The following is a 20,071-nucleotide window of genomic DNA, read 5'->3' as shown; positions in this document are numbered from 1 at the left end:
AATAACAACTTATTCATGGAATAGGTAGCATTTCCTTTGGAATATAAACTAAAGTCCAGAAAATGTGAAAGAAAGAATAAGAACTTGAAGTTTGGAAGTAAGGCAGAAACATGTTAAAGTGTTGGGCATTAATATTTAGGAAGCAGGGAACAATTAGGAAGTTAGCAATAAATTAGGAAGGCAATAATGCAATTTTACTTTTATAAGATTATTGAGTTGCAGTTGTAAAATGCATTTTTGACAATATCTTACCAATGTATATTCCCTCTTGCAAAGAATGTACCCAATACTCATTCCTTCAGAGTCAAATTTATATGTTGACTTATATGCGCCATAATCGCTTAGGTATTGTGGCGCAACAATAAGATGACTTCAAAATTGATACTGAGTACCTCAATCTCTGGGTCTTTGGGAAAAATAATAGCTGGAACCTGGGACTCTCTCACTTCTCCCAGGAGGAGGCGTTAAATAGAACTCAGCTTCTCACAACTACCTGATCTCCAGATGATTGGAAACTGTAACTGTCAGAATACTCCTATAAAAACTGACATCTAAACCCAGAAAAGAAAAATAAAGGGGCAGGGGGGAGCTGGAGGAGTGTTGAGAAAAGCTGCTTTGAGAAGGTAGACTCTGACCTGGGTCTTGCAAGTATTTTAGGCAGAGGTGGTATTTTTGTCAGTGTCATCGGGGCAATAAGCCTGGTGACAAACTAATACGACTTGGAAGTAGGTTACAGTGAAAGCAGCTCTTTGTCCCTTCCCTGTTTGCCACTTCTATTCCCCTTTACCCTTGAAAGAACCTATTTATTGGAATGAAATCATTAGGCAATTTACCAAACTTCTGACTTTTGCTCTCCGGAATGCACACCATGCCTTGCCTAACCTGTTGATTCTTCTCCAATATTAAAAGGAGTAAGAATGCAGAATTAAGTAGTAAAAGAATGACTAGCTCTCTACTCTCAACAGCCACCTTAGCAAGACAACATCTGAAGAAAGAGTCAGTCAGTCTGTGCTCTATGGAGAATGATGCAGAATCCAACCTCTTACCTCGATGATTCACTGAGATTCTTCTCCATTTTTCCCCTTTAAAAACTGTTGTGACTGAGAAGAATCCTTGGAGTTGGTCTCAGCATATGAGTCCAGCTTCTCCTTAGGTTGTTGACTCTTCTGATTAAAGCATCTTTTCTTTCTACTGACACTTTCCTCTTGATTACTGGCTTTTGAGTGGTGAGCATCCAAACCAGAGTTAAGTAACAATAGATGGAGGATATCACTGAGGCATTGAAAAGAATTTACACTTATGTACAATAATATTAATATTCATATTATAATTATCTAAAATCTGCTTCTCTGCAGATACTTCCTCCTACTAACTTTAGGCACACATAACCAATCTATGTAGATAATTTTTTTTTTTTTGTCTTTTTGCCATTTTTTGGGCTGCTCCCGTGGCATATGGAGGTTCCCAGGCTAGGGGTCGAATCGGAGCTGTAGCCACCGGCCTACGCCAGAGCCACAGCAACGTGGGATCCGAGCCGCATCTGCAACCTACACTGCAGCTCACAGCAATGCCGGATCATCAACCCACTGAGCAAGGCCAGGGATTGAACACGCAACCTCATGGTTCCTAGTCGGATTCGTTAACCACCGCGCCACGATGGGAACTCCCCGATAAATATTGCATATACAAGTAAGTTGATCATTTTAGTTCTTTAAGAGTTTTCATTCAAGTGCTTGTTGAATGTTTATCATGTTTCAAATTTTGTGGAAATTAAAAGAAAAATCAGACTTGATAATTTCCTTCAAGGGGCTCACTGTTTATTAGAATATTACAAGAAGTTTATAATCATATATTTTAAAATTATTATCATAATTAAATCAAGAAAGGTATAAAAACGTACTATGAAGACTCAAGTCATTATGAAAAACAATATGGAAAGAATTGGTCATCTATGCCATCCGGGCTGTTAGAGAGAGCTTCATAGAGGAGGTGACTTTTGAGCTAAGTATAGGTAGATGAGTAGGGATTTCAAAGATAGCTTACAGAGGAATTCCCATCATGGTGCAGCGGAAACGAATCCAACTAGAACCATGAGGTTGCAGGTTTGATTCCTGGCCTCACTCAGTGGGTTAAGGATCCAGTGTCACCATGAGCTGTGGTGCAGGGTGCAAACATGGCTTGGATCCCACGTTACTGTCGCTGTGGGATAGGCCAGCAGCTGTAGCTCCGATTAGACCCCTAGCCTGGGAATCTCCACATGCCGCGGTTGTGGCCCTAAAAACACAAAAAGACCCCAAAAAAAAGATAGTTTACAGAAAAGATCATTTTAGATATAAAGAGTAATTTTAGACATACCTGAAAGATATTTCATTTTTAATAGTTGAAAATTTCTAGATTCAAACTGTAGTCTTATTTATTTTTCTTTCTTTCTTCCTCTTCTTCTCCTTTTTTAAAAAATCATACCATAATATCAAAAGCTTAGGGAGTACTGAGGTCAGCCATGAACATAGTATCCTGTGAGGAATGTAGGCTCATTATTTGAATTTTAGCACTTTTTGGATTAGGTGTTGCTTAGGGGAATATGTCTTTATCTAACGTCAATTTCCTTAGCTAAAATAAATTTAGTAATGACATAATTTTGTAGGGCTCTTGTGAAGATTAGAAGAGATATTATACAGAGCAAAAAGCACAGTTATCTCAACAGATGTAGAGAAAGCATCTATTTTGATAAAAATTCAACATCCATTCAGGATAAAAACTTTTACTAAAGTGAGTACAGACAGAATGTATGTCAATATAATAAATGCTATTAATGACAAACCCACAGCAAACATAATACTCAACAGTGAAAAGTTGAAAGCCTTCCTGCTAAAATCTGGAGCAAGAAAAGGATGCCCACCCTCACCACTTCTATTCAACATAGTACTGGAAAGTCCTTAGCCTCAGCAATCAGACAAGAAAAAAAAAAAAAAAAAAAAGCAAAAACCAAAAAAAACCCAAAGATATCCAAATTGGAAGAGAAGAGGTAAAACTGCCATTATGTGTAGATGGGATGATACTATTATGTAAAACCCTAAAGACTCAACATAAAACTACCAGAAAACAAAAACAAACAAAAAACCAAGTAATCCTAAAATCTATATGGCACTATATAAGAACCTGAATTGCCAGAGCAATACTGAAGAAAAAGAACAAAGCTAGAGATATTACCCTCCTGGACTTCAGATAGTATTACAAAACTACAGTAATGAAATGGAGTGGTATGGGCACAAAAACTAATTCATGGCTCAATGGAACAGAATACAGAGCCCAGAAATAAATGCACACACCTATGGGCAATTAATCTTCAACAAAGGAGGCAGGAATAAACAATGGAGAAAAGACAGTCTCTTCAGAAAGTGGTGTTGGGAAAGTTGAACAGCCACTTGTAAATCAATGAAGTTAGAAACACACCATCACATACACAAAAAGTAAACTCAAAATGGCTTAAAGACTTAAATATAAGACGTAGCTTCATAAAACTCCTAGAAGAGAACATAGACAAAATATTCTCTGACATAAATTGTACCAAAGCTTTCTTAGGTCTCCAAAGGCAATAGAAATAAAAAGCAAAAATAAAGAAATGGGACTTTATCAAATTTATAAGCTTTTATAGAGCAAGGATATCATAAGCAAAACAAAAAGACAATCTACAAAATGGACAAGAATATTTGCGAATGATAAGGGATTAATTTCTAAAATATATAAATAGCTCATAACAAAATAATAAATAATTCAATCAAAAAATCGGCAGACCTAAACAGACATTTCTTCAAAGAAGACAGACAGATGTCCAATAATCACATGAAAAGATGCTTAACATAGCTAATTATTAGAGAAAATGCAAATCAAAACTATAAGGAAGAACCACCTCACACCACTCAGAATGGCTGTTATTAAAAAGTCGGTAACAGGGAGTTCCCATTGTGGTTCAGCAGTAAAATCCATGAGTGAGACAGGTTTGATCCCTGGCCTCACTCAATGGGTTAAGGACCTGGCATTGCTGTGAGCTGTGGTGTAGGCTGCAGACATGGCCCGGATCTTGTGTTGCTGTGGCTGTGGTATAGGCCAGCAGATACAGCTCTGCTTTAGCCCTAGCCTTGGAATTTCCATATGCCACAGGTATGGCCCTAAACAGACAACAGCAACAACAACAAAAATCAACAATTACTGCTGGTGAGGTTCGTGGAGAAAAAGGAACCTTCCTACACTGTTCATGGGAATGTAAACTGGTACAGCCACTATGGAAAACAGTATAGAGGTTCCCTCCAAAATTAAAAATATAGATGCCATATTATCTAGCAATCCTAATCCTGATCATACATCTTTACAAATCTATTAATTAGAAAAGATACATGCGCCTCTATGTTCACAGGAGCACTATGTACAAAATAGCTAAGACATGGAAACAACCTAAACATTAATCAATAGATAATGGATAAAGAAGATATAGTACACACACACATGCACACACAGTAGTATATTACACAGCTATAACAAAAGAACGAAATAATGCCATCTGCAGCAACACAGATGGACCTACAGATTACTGCACTAAGTGAAGTCAGAAAGAAAAATACAAATATAATATGACATCCCTTGTATGTGAAATCTAAAATATGACACAAATGAACTTTATAAAACAGAAGTAGATTCACAGACATAGAAAAGAGACATCTGCTTGTCAAGAGGGGGTTAGGGGATTGATATATTGGGAGTTTGCAAATAGCAGATGCAAACTATTTTACACAGAATGGATAAACAATAGGATACTACTGTATAGCATAGGGAACTATATTCAATATCTTATAATAAACCAAAGTAGAAAAAAATAACAAAGCACACTTCTTCTTAGTATACCTATCCTACACATGCTTGCTTCGTCCCAGTTTCATAACAACTAACCAATCTGGCATGTGTTTCTTTGGTGTCATCAGGCCATAGTTACAACTTTTAGATGAAGGAAAGTGGTCCATGGGCAAAGTTCTGTGCTAAATGGCTAGAAATCTCATTGTAGAGGAGCATGATTAGCCAATAAAAACTTGTTTTAATTATCCAATTATTTTCTAGTCAGATTTATTCTAGATTCTATCCCATGTATTTCTTTTTCTCTTCTTTAGGGTGGTCAAATCAGGTTCCTGCAATGGTCTTTCTGATGTCCAGTTACACTATAACCTCTAAATGCCACTACTTTATCAGGTATAAAGAAAGAATACATTAGGCCTTGGGAAGAGGATCCTGTCATCTTAAGTTTTATAGAGCCAAGACAAATTTCATTATCATCCTTAAGTCTCTGAATGTCTTCTAACTCAAGCTATTTTATTTCATGGTATAATCACTGGAAAGGTACCATTTTGTCTGTAATATAAAAGTAATTTCTGTTTACATTTTAGCCCATAATACAACATAAATCCCAAATTTTATGCCATAGAAGTTTAATATGTAGCATTTAATAAACACAAATCTATTATTTTTTAACTAATTTCTTTCCTCTTTGTTCATATAAAATTCAATGAAGGCCATATCTTTTTTCAAAAGATGAATTTGCTTTACTTTCCTTTTCCTTACAAAAATCATCAAGATTACATTAGCATTTCATACAAAAGGATCTGGCACTTGAGACTCAGGGAAAGAAGTGTAGATGAATTATTCACATCCGAGAGGAAAGTCAATTGGAGAAATAAACATTAAAATGATTTGCAATCTGCAGTTATTCAAGAGAGGCAGAATCATCAAGTGTAAGAGAAAGATGAGAACACCAGGAAATAAATGGCTCAATTGATTTAAGGGATGTTTTCACAGCACCCAAATTTTGAGAAAAGGCTTGGATCGATCAAAAAGTTCCATTAATGTCTTTCATATCTAAGATGGTGAAATTACATATTATATTACCATTTCAACTGTTATTATTGAATACAATTTTCTCAGGGGCTAAAATCATTTCCTGATTAAAACTTAGAAAAATTTTAAAGTTACATTAACTTTGGGACAGCTAATATATGACTTAATTTTTTTTGATATCCTAAATGGCAGGGAACTAATGTTCCAAGAGTCAGAATTATGTCCAAAATTGTCCAATAAAACCAGGGAACTACCTGCGAATGATAAGAATACGACTTTAAAGGAGGACAAAGTAATCTAACTTTCCAGAAGGAAGTGAAGCACCTGGGTACAGCAAAGAGCACGTTGGCCTTAAAAGCCAGCAGCCCTATGCTCTAATTCTAGCTGTGCCCCTGACCCATGGACAGATTACTAAACCTCACTAACCCTGACGAAAGAACTTCACTGAAAATAGGCTTTCTGACATTTCAACTGTGTGTGAAGTACCTAGGACTTTGCCTGGAGCACAGAAAACACACGGCCAATATTAGTTCCCTTTTTGTTCTCTTACCAAACGCTGTAGTAGGTGAACATCACAAGTAGGATCATATTTTCCCTTAGCATTCCTAGTCCATGGGATATGGTACAATAGCTATTTATCTGGATTTCCAATTTGGCTAAGTCAGAGTAAGATGAGTTTGTATGAGAAAACACTAAACTATAAAATGATGTGTACAGAATAGTTGTTTCACAGCGGTGGTGGTGAGGTCAGAGTGAAGACTGTAGTTCTGGAACTCAGGTTTTTCTAATCCAACTTTTATGTTCTTACCATCAGAATAAAACTTTAAAATGTCCCAAGGAATTTATGTCAAGCCAACTTATCAGTGCCTTGGTTCTTTTTTGTTTGTTTGTTTGTTTGTTTTTGGTTTGGATTTTTGTTTGTTTTTTCCTAAGAGAACTGATCTCACAGAGGAGTCTCACAGGAAGTAACTGCACACCTACATTAACGATGATCTTCCTAAAGAAAAATAGTTGTTTCCAGCATATAGTCAGCAAGAATTAGGAACAAAGTGAATTTCAGAGCAGTAGTTCTACTATAATCTGTGGCACTTTGATAGCAGCATGAGAAGTAATGTTTAGAAGTAGCAGAATTGATACTGGAATAAGAGGGGAGTGGATGGAGAGAAAAGGCAGAGAGTGGGGAACAAGGAGGGAAAGAGAGAGATACTTATTCTGAGAAGAATCCACAAGCAGTGGATGGAATGGATGGAGGCAGAAGTTTCCATGATCATGTCGTGGTATTTTCATTATGAGCATGGTGTGAATATGGACTGAGACAAAGTGCGATCAACGATGTCTGACTTATAATAAGTATTTAATAAACACTATTTAGTGCCTTTACCATAAAGGTTGTTGTTGTTATGATGATGATTCGAAAGGACAGTTATGTGGAAGGTTATGCATGTAGAAGGCAAATGAGGGAAGAAAGGAAGGAGGAAAAGAAAGTAAGGCAGGAACTTCCCACAGGAGAACATTCACCACTGAAAGGAAATCAGAGGAAAAGAAGATTTTAAGTGAAAGAGCATATTCTGAGGATTTGCAGCAACAGCAAAGTGTGGTATAAACATATACACACACTACCCCTCCACACACATTTGCACATCTTGAATAGCAGGGTCCTTTCATTTCTCATTTACAACTTGGAAACAAGTGCTATATTCAAATATGTTTTCTCATTTGGATCGTTCAACTTATCTGAAAGTGAGGCTGAAAGACTATCCTCATTTCACAGAAGAGGGAAAATCTGAGGATCAGGAAATGAATGTTTTTCTGAAACGTGTGTAGTTAGTAAAAAGTAAAGTCTAGACCCAAGCTTCGCCTTCAAGGTCAATCCTTACACTGCTGTCCAAGAAGCCTTGATTCCATGTTGCACAGGAGGAAAGCGAATAGTGGCTAGAGGAGAACAGTTTCCCAAACACAGAGGACGTAAAGTGGGGCTTGATGTTGTTATAAAATTTCCCTTGTGAAGGAAAATTGATATTCTATTCAAAACTTCTGCCTGCAGAAAATATCCACAATTTTTTGTTTCTGCACTAAAAAATTATGCAGAATGTAACCAGTGACCTGATGAATTATGCATTATCAAAAGTTATGCAGAATGTAACCCACTGATGTGATGTTTATAAATTCTACCATACTACAAGCATATTATTCTCAAGTAACCATTTTTGGTTTCAATTTCTAATTAACAAAATTGAATTAGTTCTAGTGGAAAAAGTGAAGTCATTAATTACACAAGTCCCATGTCCAAGAAAGGAGAGGTTGTACATAGTCTATTTTAATTTCTGCTGAGGTCAAACAAAACGGTCAACTATGGGTTTGTAGGTATTTGTACATGTTACTGTCCGATGACTAGGAAGCCAGTAATTTGGGAAGGAATAGCTGGATGCAGTATTGTTCTTTTTGCATTCTCAATTTCCCTAGACTTCTCTGTTTTACTTTTTATTACACCTTAAGTTCATCACAGGAAAATAGAGTGCTTCAGATATTAGAAGTGGAGAAAAGCCACATTTCTGGGAAGAGAAAGGTCTTTGGTAACAACCATGTCTGGATTCACAACTAGAGTCCATACCTTACTAAATCTGTCAGGCTGGGCATGTTATGATTTAACTTTCTAGAAATTTTGTTTCCCCATCTGTGATGTGAATATAATACATAGGACTATTTTGAGAATGTAAGAGTTTATAAAGCACCTAGTGTAGACTTACCTATTGTGATCTTACTCCTCCTCCCCAATACAAAATCTGCATTATATATAAATGGGAAGACTAGTCATTTCTGTTACAGTCTAAGAAACATTACCCAGATTGCTTATAAAGCATTTTTTTCTGGCAAATATTCTTACTAGCATTTTTTTTTTTCTTGTCTTTTTAGGCTGTACCCAGGACATGAAAGTTCCAGGCTAGGGGTCGAATCAGAGCTGTAGCTGCTGGCCTACACCACAGCCATAGCAACATGGGATCTGAGCCACATCTGTGACCTACACCACAGCTCACAGCAACACCGGATCCTTAACCCACTGCACAAGGACAGGGACTGCACCCATGACCGCATGGATACTAGTCAGGTTTGTTACCACTGAGCCACGATGGGAATTCCCTTATTAGGACTTTTTAATCATAGGTTTTTTTTGGAAACCTGTGGACAAAGAGAGCTATAGATGGACATGTCCTACTGCATTGTCTTTATTCTCTGGAATGAGTTATCTACAAGGTCAATAATTTAAAAATATTTTAGAACAAATTTCTAACTCATTTTAAAAGTTGCAAAGAATCATCAAAATCCTCTTTTGCTTAATGTGGTGGCTAATACAGGAAATGGAACAACTAACAGAACAATTGCTAAGTGCTTACTGTATGCCAGGTATTTAAATCTTCAGACCATCACCTGAAAGAGGTATTATCCCCACCTAGCTGATGAAGAACTTGTATGTTGGAGACATTAGTTGCACATACAGCAATGGAAGACTTGGAATGGTACCCAGTCATACTCCCACATCCAAGCCTTTTTCTAAACATTCTTGTCCCCTAGAAAAAGTTTCCCTCTCCATGGGAGTGGCGAAGAGAGGGAGCAATACTAACTGATTATCTATTATGCCAGGCTCTAAAGAAAGTTCTTTAAGCCAAGACCCAGTCTGATTCCCAGAGTTATCTTAAATTGTTATTATATATACCTTGGAAAACTAAGACTTTGTTAGATTAATTTGATAACTACCACATCACTGAAAGAAGTGACAGAGGCAGCATTCAAATCTCACAGTGTCAAGTATTTAAACCTGGACACAAACCAGACCATGACAATGCCAGTCAATATGGCAGTTGTATAACATCCAGTAGTGCATTAAAAGAGATGAAATCTTCATTCTTATCCAAAGAACCATTAGCATAGAAGAAATGCCTAAGTGGTTAGCAATATACTGTTCATTTTGGTTTATGCAAAAAAGTTCTGGGGAGTTCCCATTGTGGCTCAGTGGGTTAAGAACGGAGGATGCAGTTTCAATCTCTGGCCTTGTTCAGTAGGTTGAGGATCCAGCATTGCCATGGGTTATGGTGTAAGTTGCAAAGTGGCTCGAATCCTGTGTTGCTGCGGCTGTGGTGTAGGCTCCAGCTGTGGCTCCAATTCCGACCCCTAATCTGGGAACTTCCATAAGCTGCAGGTGTAGCCCTAACATAAATAAACAGAGTTCCTATTGTGGCACAGCAGAAACAAATCTGACCAGTAACCATGAAGTTGCGGGTTGGATCCCTAGCCTTGCTCAGTGAGTTAAGGATCTGGCGTTGCCGTGAGCTGTGGTGTAGGTTGCATACGTTTCTCAGATCCCATGTTGCTGTGGCTGCATCTCAGGGCTGGCAACTGCAGCTCTGATGCAACCCCTAGCCTGGGAACTTCCATATGCTGCAGGTGCAGCCCTAATAAGCAAAAAAAAAAAAAAAAGTTCCTGACCTGGAATTGTAGGCCAGGGTTTATTTCCATTGCTTCTTAATAGCTGCACTGCCCTTTTTATAAGTCATTGGACATATGTGAACCTATTTTTTATATGCAAAGTATGAGAGGTGGACTAAATGAGATCTAGGATCCACTCCAAATTCATCACTGTATCATTCTAAATTCACAGATGATCTTTTTTGTCGCTGATATCTTGCATTTAGCTAAAAGCAACAATGGTCTCCCTATTGTTGGTTTTTGATTTAGCATCTATAACAGAAAAAAACCCAAAATTTTGTGATGATTATTTTCTATTTCCTCTATCCTTTCGCTAAGGGCAAAATGTATATGGATATTTCCTAGTATTGCAGTTAATCACAATAGTAATAAAAAGGATATAATTAAGCAGGGCAATTTTCCAAACACAGTTCAAAATTCTTTACCTCATGAAACTAACCAATAAAATTGATGAGACTTGATATAAAATCAGTGTTTCAGTAGAAATATTTATTGAGCATCTAAGGCATTACAATAAGTATTGTGGTAGATATACAGATTTAAAAACCAATTTACTAGTATCTCTTCAGTTTTTCAATAAATTTAAAACTATTTCAAAATAAAATATCTAAGACAATGCAAGTCTTAAAAAATGCATTTCCCAATATGTACACATAAAATACATACAGTAATAGCTACAATACAAGGCAATCTATAATTAATTACATGTGAGAGCAATAATAATGATTGCTACACCTTGGGTTTTTGAGATTTATTTATTTATTTATTCATTTTGTTTTTTAGGGCTGCACTTGCGGCATATGGAGGTTCCCAGGAGAGGAATCCAATCAGAGCTACAGCTGCCTGCCTCTGCCACAGCCACAGCCACAGCAAGAGCAGATCTGAGCTGCATCTGTGACCTACATCACAGCTCACGGCAATGCCAGATCCTTAACTTTCTGAGCGAGGCCAGGGATCGAACCCACAACCTCATGATTCCTAATTGGATTCATTTCCTCTGCACCACAATGGGAAAGCTGTTAAGAGTAAAATATATTTAAAAAAAAAAGACTAAAGAAATTCATCAAAATATTCCTAACCTTGACATTTTATAGCTATCTGGATGTTAAATTAGATGAAATGGTAAAAATGTCTTAATAAGTAAAATATATATTTTAGCAAAACTATGCTAACTCTTCACATCCTCCCAACATCAAGAAAACTTTGAAGGCCAATAAAAAAATTTGTCAAAAATGATAATGGTGATGGCATGTCCTATAAAATTCTAAAAATTCCATAGGATGTTTTATTCAGTGTTACTTTAGCACACATTTCTCAGTTTTGGAGTCAGGCACAATTATGCCATCACCAATAGTTCCATTAGAATACGAGTCTCCTTCGGGCAGGCACTACTTGGTCCATGTTTATATCTTCATTGTTTAGCTGGTGGAGATTCAAAACATTTTGTATTGATTGGTGGAAATAATGAAGCATTTTCCAAGAAAATGTTTTGAATATGAGTAAAACTGTTTTGTTTTGACTTCTGACCCACTTGTGTCTTTTATATTTTACATTTGTTCTTAGTTTGAGATCAGTTTCTGCCTAACAAAGAAATAAGTATGAGGTGATGTGTTTACTGTACTGAGTATTTAAATAAACGAGGTTACATAAATTCATGGCATATTCAAGGATCTAAAAAAAGAGCAATATGGATACAGATAAGAGACACAGATAAGGTACACAGTAAGGCAGGAGCTAGGCTGGTGCACATGTTAAAAATATTGGCCCACAGAGTTCCCGTCATGGCACAGTGGTTAACAAATCTGACTAGGGTTTGATCCCTGGCCTTGCTCAGTGGGTTAATGATTCGGCATTGCCGTGAGCTGTGGTGTAGACTGCAGGTACGGCTCAGATTCAGCGTTGCTGTGGCTCTGGCAGAGGCCAGTGGCTACAGCTCCAATTAGCCCCTAGCCTGGGAACCTCCATATGCTGCAGAAGCAGCCCTAGAAAAGGGAAACAGACAAAAAAAAAAAAAAATGTTGGCCTTTATCCTAAGGACAACGGAGAGTCATAGGGTTTGTGAAGAAGTACAGCATAGTCAGATTACCTGTTTTTATTAATAACTGAAGGGGAAAACTGTACAGCTACATGTGAAAGAATGAAATTAGAACATTCTCTAACATCATACACAAAACAAACTCAAAATAGGTTAAAGACCTAAATGTAAGGCCAAATACTATAAAAATCCTAGGGAAAACATAGGCAGAACGTTCTTTGACATAAATCACAGCAACATCTTGTTTGATTCACCTCTTAGAATGACAAGAAAGACAAAAATAAACCAAAGGGACCTAATTAAAATCAAGTGTTTGCAAAGCAAAGGAAACCATTAAAAAAAAAAAAATCCACAGAGCTGGAGAAAATTTTTGCAATATGATACAACCAACAAAGGCCTAATTTCCAAAATATACAAATAACTCATACGACTCAACAACAACAACAAAAAACAATCCAACTGAAAAGACATTTCTCCAAAGAAAAGATACTGACAGCAAGCAGACACATGAAAAAAAAAAAAAAATGCTCAACATCACTAATTATTAGAGAAATGCAAATCAAATCTACAATGAGGTACCACCTCGTACCAGTCAGAATGGCCGTCATTAAGAAGTCAACAAACACATGCTGGAGAGGGTGTAGAGAAAGGGACTCCTCCTTCACTCTTGGTGGGAATGTAATTGGTACAATCACTATGGAAAACAGTATGGAGGTTTCTCAGAAAACTAAATATAGAACTACCATATGATCCAGTAATCCCACTCCTGTGCATATGTTTGTATAAAACTTTCATTGAAAAAGAAATATGCACCCGTATATACATTGCAGCACTATTCACAATAGCCAAGACATGGAAACAACTCAAATGTCCAACGACAGATGAATGGATTAAGATGTAGTAGGAGAGGAGAGACAAGATGGCGGAAGAGTAGGGGGACACGCTCGCCCTCTCCCACAAACACAACAAAAAAAGCACATCTACAGGATAAATGACTCGCACAGAACAGCAACCAATTGCTGGCGGAAGAACCTAAACTCCAATAACGGCAAGAAGTTTGTGACATTACTAGGTAAAACAAGAGAAAAGAGGAGAGTGAGAGAAGGTGAATCCAAGCTGGACGGACGCTCCCAAAAGGGAACTGAGGAGAAAGGGATCCCGCACCCTGGAAAGTCACCTACTGGGGGAAAGATCAAATGAACCGGAGGAATCTCCAGATGCAGAGAAGAGTGTAGCAGTAAGTTGGAGTACTAAAAAGCAGATCGAGAACTGAATGGACCATCTGAACTATGGGCACAGTCACCAAAAATTGAGACGCCTGGGTGGGGGCTGGGCACCGAATCCTCGGCTCCAGAGGTTAGTCCCCGGGGAAAGGGCTGGGGGGGCGGGGCGGAGCAGAAACTGCTTGGGAGGTCTAGAAACCGGTCTGTCAAGTTTGACAGGACAGAGACTGCCTGAGAGACTAGAAAACAAAGCTGTCGCAGAGGAAGGGAGCAATACTCCAGGGGTGGGGAAGTGGAAAGCCACATCAGAAGGAACCTGGGAGAAGAGCCTGGTCTGCGCCCATGCTGAGGAGGGGAGAGAAGAAGGGGTGGGTCCCCATAGAATACTCCCCACGCCACAGCAAGCTTACAGACCCGCTAGCTAGCAGAAAGCTGTGCTTCCCAGTGCATCCCCTCCCCCCACACCCCCCCACCCAATTGCCAGACCTGGGGCTGCCTGCCATCCGGGAGGGCTGGCCTCAACAATTGCCTGAAGCCTACCACTGCAGGGGCTGTCCCTGCACAGGCCTGCTTGCCCTTTGCAGGGGCTACACCCCCACAGAGCAGCACCAAACACCACCAGTCCCCGAGAAAAGGCCTGCAGCCCAGAAAAGCTAGAACAACTCTAGCCAGGCCGTGAAAAGATCTGCCTAATTCTCAGACGGTCTTTCTGAGTTGGGCTGCCCTGGGGAGGAGCCTCTCAATCTGGTCAACAGACAGAAAACCGAATCAAAAAACTGGAAAGCAATATAAGAGACCTATGGGATAATATAAAGCGGGCCAATCTATGCATAATAGGGATTCCAGAAGGAGTAGAAAAAGATAAGGGAATGGAAAATATATTTGAAGAAATTATCACTGGAAACTTCCCAAATCTAAAGGATACTGGATTCAAGATACAGGAAGCACAGAGGGCCCCAAACAAATTGAACCCCAATAGACCCACAGCAAGACACATAATAATAATAAAAATGGCAAAAGTTAGTGATAAAGAGAGGATCCTAAAGGCAGCAAGAGAAAAACAGAATGTTACCTACAAGGGAACCCCCATAAGAATATCAGGTGATTTATCTACAGAAACACTACAGGCCAGGAGGGAATGGCAAGAGATATTTTAAGTGCTAAAAGGAAAAAATATGCAACCTAGAATACTCTCTCCAGCAAGAATACCATTTAAAATAGAAGGGGAAATAAAAATTTCTTCCAACAAACAAAAACTAAAAGAATACAGCAACACAAAATCCAGGTTAAAAGAAATACTGAAAGGGCTTCTCTAAACCAAAAAGAAAGGAAGGAAATGGAAGAAAAAAGAAAAGAAAAAAAAAAAGAAGAAGAATAACTAGGACTGAGGAAACTGCAATCAGAGAGCAGTCACTCACATAAGCCAGCATACAGATTTAATCATGAACATGCTTCAAACAAAATAAAATTAAAAAGAAAAAAAGAAAAAAGAGTCATCAAAATCATAAAATTTGGGCAAGGGATGTTAGGAAATAAATAACTCTTTTTGTTTGTTTGTTTGTATGTCTCTCTTCTTAATTTTAATATAATAATGAAGTGTTTGAACTTACAGGACCATCAGGCTAAAACACACATTTATGGGAAGGGGTTCACATACTTAAAAAACAGGGCAACCACAAGCCAAAACCAAATATTGCATTCGCAAAAAGTGAAAAAAAAAAAAAAATACACTCAAGCAGATAATAACAGGAGACTATCCAACCAAAAAAAAAAAAAAAAAAAAGAAAGGAAGAATGGAGAACTGGGACACGAGGCTCAAAATGGCAATAAATAATCATCTATCAAATATCACCTTAAATGTCAATGGACTGAATGCCCCAATCAAAAGACACAGGGTTGCTGAGTGGATAAAAAGGCAAAAACCTTCAATATGCTGCCTACAAGAAACTCACCTTAGGACAAAGGATACATATAGATTGAAAGTGAAAGGGTGGGGAAAAGTATTTCACGCCAATGACATGACAGAAAAGCAGGAGTCACAACGCTCATATCAGACAAGATAGACTTTAAAACAAAAGACATAAAGAAAGACAAAGAAGGACACTACTTAATCATTAAGGGATCCATCCAAGGAGAGGATGTTGCTATCGTCAACATATATGCCCCAAATATAGGAGCACCCAGATACATACAAAAAATATTAACAGACATAAAGGGAGATATTGATGAGAATACAATCATAGTAGGAGACCTTAATACCCCCTTCACATCAATGGACAGATCCTCTAGACAGAAAACCAATAAAGCAACAGAGATCCTAAAGGAAACAATAGAAAAGTTAGACTTCATTGATATCTTCAGGACACTACATCCAAAAAAAGCAGAATACACATTCTTCTCAAATGCCCATAGAACATTCTCAAGAATCGACCACATATTGGGACACAAAGCTAACCTCAATAAATTTAGGAGCATAGAAATTATCAAGTATCTTCTCTGACCACAATGCCATGAAATTAGAAATCAACCATGGGAAAAGGAAAGAGAAAAAACCTACTACATGGATACTCAACAACATGCTACTAAAAAACCAATGGGTCAATGAGGAAATCAAGAAGGAAATTAAAAACTACCTTGAAACAAATGATAATGAAGACACAACCTCTCAAAATCTATGGGATGCTGCGAAAGCAGTGCTCAGAGGGAAATTTATAGCAATCCAGGCCTTTCTCAAAAAAGAAGAAAGATCCCAAATTGACAACTTAACCCTCCACCTAAACGAATTAGAAAAAGAAGAACAAAAAAGTCCTAAAGTCAGCAGAAGGAAGGAAATTATAAAGATCAAAGAAGAAATCAATAAAATAGAGACTCAAAAAACAATAGAGAAAATTAATAAAACCAAGAGCTGGTTCTTTGAAAAGGTGAACAAAATTGATAAACCCCTGGCCAGACTCACTAAAAAGAGGAGAGAAAGAACCCAAATCACCAAAATTATAAATGAAAAAAGAGAAATCACAACGGATACAGCAGAAATACAAAAAACCATAAGAGAATACTATGAACAACTATACAGCCACAAGTTTGACAATCTGGAAGAAATGGACAATTTTCTAGAATCTTACAGCCTGCCAAAACTGAATCAAAAAGAAACAGACCAACTGAACAAACTGATCACTAGAAATGAAATTGAAGAGGTCATAAAATCACTCCCTACAAATAAAAGTCCAGGTCCAGATGGCTTCACAGGTGAATTCTATCAAACATATAAAGAGGAATTGGTGCCCATCCTCCTTAAACTCTTTCAAAAGGTTGAAGAAGAAGGAATACTCCCAAAGACATTCTATGATGCCACCATCACCCTCATTCCAAAACCAGACAGAGATACCACCAAAAAAGAAAACTATCGCCCAATATCATTGATGAATATAGATGCAAAAATTCTCAACAAAATCTTAGCCAACCGAATCCAACAACACATCAAAAAAATTATACACCATGACCAGGTAGGGTTCATCCCAGGTTCACAAGGATGGTTCAACATACACAAATCAATCAACATCATACACCACATTAACAAAAGAAAAGTCAAAAATCATATGATCATCTCAATAGACGCAGAAAAAGCATTTGACAAAGTCCAATATCCATTCATGATCAAGACCCTCGCCAAACTGGGTATAGGGGGAACATTCCTGAATATAATCAAAGCCATTTATGACAAACCCACAGCAAATATAATACTCAATGGGGAAAAACTGAAAGCCTTCTCACTCAAATCTGGAACAAGACTGGGATGCCCACTCTCACCACTGCTCTTCAACATAGTTTTGGAAGTCCTAGCCACAGCAATTAGACAAACAAAAGAAATAAAAGGCATCCATATAGGAAGAGAAGAGATAAAACTGTCACTGGGAGTTCCCGTTGTGGCGCAGTGGTTAACGAATCCGACTGGGAACCATGAGGTTGCGAGTTCAATCCCTGCCCTTGCTCAGTGGGTTAAGGATCCGGCGTTGCCGTGAGCTGTGGTGTAGGTTGCAGACGTGGCTCGGATCCCGCGTTGCTGTGGCTCTGGCGTAGGCTGGTGGCTACGGCTCCGATTGGACCCCTAGCCTGGGAACCTCCATATGCCGCGGAAGCGGCCCAAGAAATAGCAAAAAAAAAAAAAACTGTCACTGTATGCAGATGACATGATACTATACATAGAAAACTCTAAGGACTCAACCCCAAAACTACTTGAACTGATTAATAAATTCAGCAAAGTAGAAGGATATAAGATTAATATTCAGAAGTCAGTTGCATTTCTGTATACCAGCAATGAAATATTAGAAATGGAACACCAAAAGACGATACCTTTTAAAATTGCACCTCACAAAATCAAATACCTGTCCTGACCCTTGAGTTATTTTTTCAAATTTTTTATTTAAGAATGGTTGATTTCCAATGTTCTTTCAATTTCTGCTATACAACAAATTGACCCAGTCTTTTATATATATATATATACACATTCTTTATATATATATCTGTATATACCTCAGAATACACCTGACCAAGGAGGTAAAGGACACATATGCCAAGAACTATAAAACATTAATCAAGGAAATTAAAGAGGATGCAGAGAAATGGAAAGATATTCCATGCTCCTGAGTTGAAAAAATAATATTGTAAAAATGGCCATACTACCCAAAGCAATACAGATATATATATAAAGAATGTGTATATATATATATATATAAAAGACTGGGTCAATTTGTTGTATAGCAGAAATTGAAAGAACATTGGAAATCAACCATTCTTAAATAAAAAATTTGAAAAAATAACTCAAGGGTCAGGACAGATATTTCTACTACTGAAAACATTTTTGAATCCAGAAATATTTTGGACACTTCTATACCATTAATTCTGTATTCGTGTTCTAATGCATCCATTCCCCAACAGAAGGCTCTTATTCTCCATGTCACAGTCACTAGGTTGATTGTGATTAATGAAAAGAAAACACTGATTTTAAAAAAGACATGATAAGATATAGATCCCCTTTGTAAAAGTTACAACTTAATTGTGTGAAGAGGAATACAGATAACAGCTAGCAGTTGAGGGAAGGAAACGCATGAATTTCTCTCCAAAGGACCAGAAGCTCAAACTGGGACCTTTTCAAGGATGAAGGTGGGTGGTCTTACACCCTCATGGCCATTCTTAACTGCTATGGGAGACACATAGCCAGAATGTCTATAGAATAACCTGCTGATCTGGCATAGCCAGGTGCAAACTATAAATTAGAGATTTTAAGGTACAATTGTATCATGGCGTAGGAATAAACACAGCTAATGTTTTCAAGCACTTATTTGTGCCAGACATTATTCTAAGTTATTTATATATATATTCATTTAACCCTTACAAAAACTCTAAAAGATAGGGGACATTGTTATTCCCCCTTTTACAGATGAGGAAACTGAAAGATGGAAATGTAAATGACTTGCCCAGAGTCACACAGACTGAACAGAGGCCATTCGGCTCCAGAATTTGTGCTTACTCACGTTATTACTGTCTCTGTCCCTCTCACCAACTGGGGAGATAATAGGAGCCATTCCCCGTCAAAAACCTTGCTGAGCAATTAATACAGGGTGCCAGTATCTGATTAGCTCAGGAAGGATTAAACTTCATGCCTACCTGGAGTCATCTAAACCTGGACTGTAAAATCACGTATCTTAAAATGAGAAGCACTTTACACAATATACCTTGAATTAGTTTCTTATATGCGTGCATTTAATTTCAGTTAATCCTCACCTGAGAATGAAGCTGTTATTGTTACTGGTAACCCACTTCACAGATAAAGTCTTTTTTTTTTTTTTTTTTTTTGTCTTTTTGCTATTTCTTGGGCCGCTCCCGCGGCATGTGGAGGTTCCCAGGCTAGGGGTCCAATCGGAGCTGTAGCCACCGGCCTACGCCAGAGCCACAGCAACGCAGGATCCGAGCCGCATCTGCAACCTACACCACAGCTCATGGCAATGCCGGATCGTTAACCCACTGAGCAAGGGCAGGGACCGAACCCACAACCTCATGGTTCCTAGTTGGATTCATTAACCACTGCGCCACGACGGGAACTCCAGATAAAGTCTTCTAAATATTCTGAAAATGCTTTGTTTTGAGTGATATTTTATCATCAGTCCATATGTGGCCTGAACAGGATTATTATTCTGTATAAGAAGCATTTACCTTCACCTCTTTTCTTCATTAGTGGAATTAAAAACAGTGGAAAGTGCATTGTATTTGGACCGAAAAAAGAGAATGAGAGTGACTGAGTCATTTGAAATATATAGGGTCTGACAGCTCTCTTTATAGTGATTTCATTTTTGATATTGAAAGAACAGAGAAAATATCCTGGTAAATAAGACTTCTTGCAATTTCCATCTGTAGTTATGCAATTGCTTCTCTCAAAGGAATGAAGATTGTTCCT

The 20,071-nt window shown here is 37.9% G+C and overlaps 1 long non-coding RNA gene across 1 annotated transcript in view; it reads right to left on the bottom strand.

Annotated features, from left to right (window-relative positions):
* LOC110262274 (uncharacterized) overlaps positions 1 to 20,071 on the bottom strand; it is a 29,811-nt gene that overhangs the window by 7,640 nt on the left and 2,100 nt on the right. Inside the window, exon 2 of the long non-coding RNA XR_002347102.2 lies at positions 1,047 to 1,272. This is a non-coding gene — a long non-coding RNA (uncharacterized LOC110262274). The remainder of the gene's footprint in view (positions 1 to 1,046; positions 1,273 to 20,071) is intronic.

Source organism: Sus scrofa, chromosome 9 (genome assembly GCF_054392235.1).
Source record: "Sus scrofa isolate SSC_HxYL_T2T_F1_AM1 chromosome 9, Sscrofa_HxYL_maternal_Yorkshire_Landrace_v2.0, whole genome shotgun sequence".
NCBI lineage: Eukaryota > Metazoa > Chordata > Mammalia > Artiodactyla > Suidae > Sus > Sus scrofa.
The sequence above is the reverse complement of the archived record's forward strand: the minus strand, read 5'-3'. Positions and strand labels throughout refer to the sequence as shown.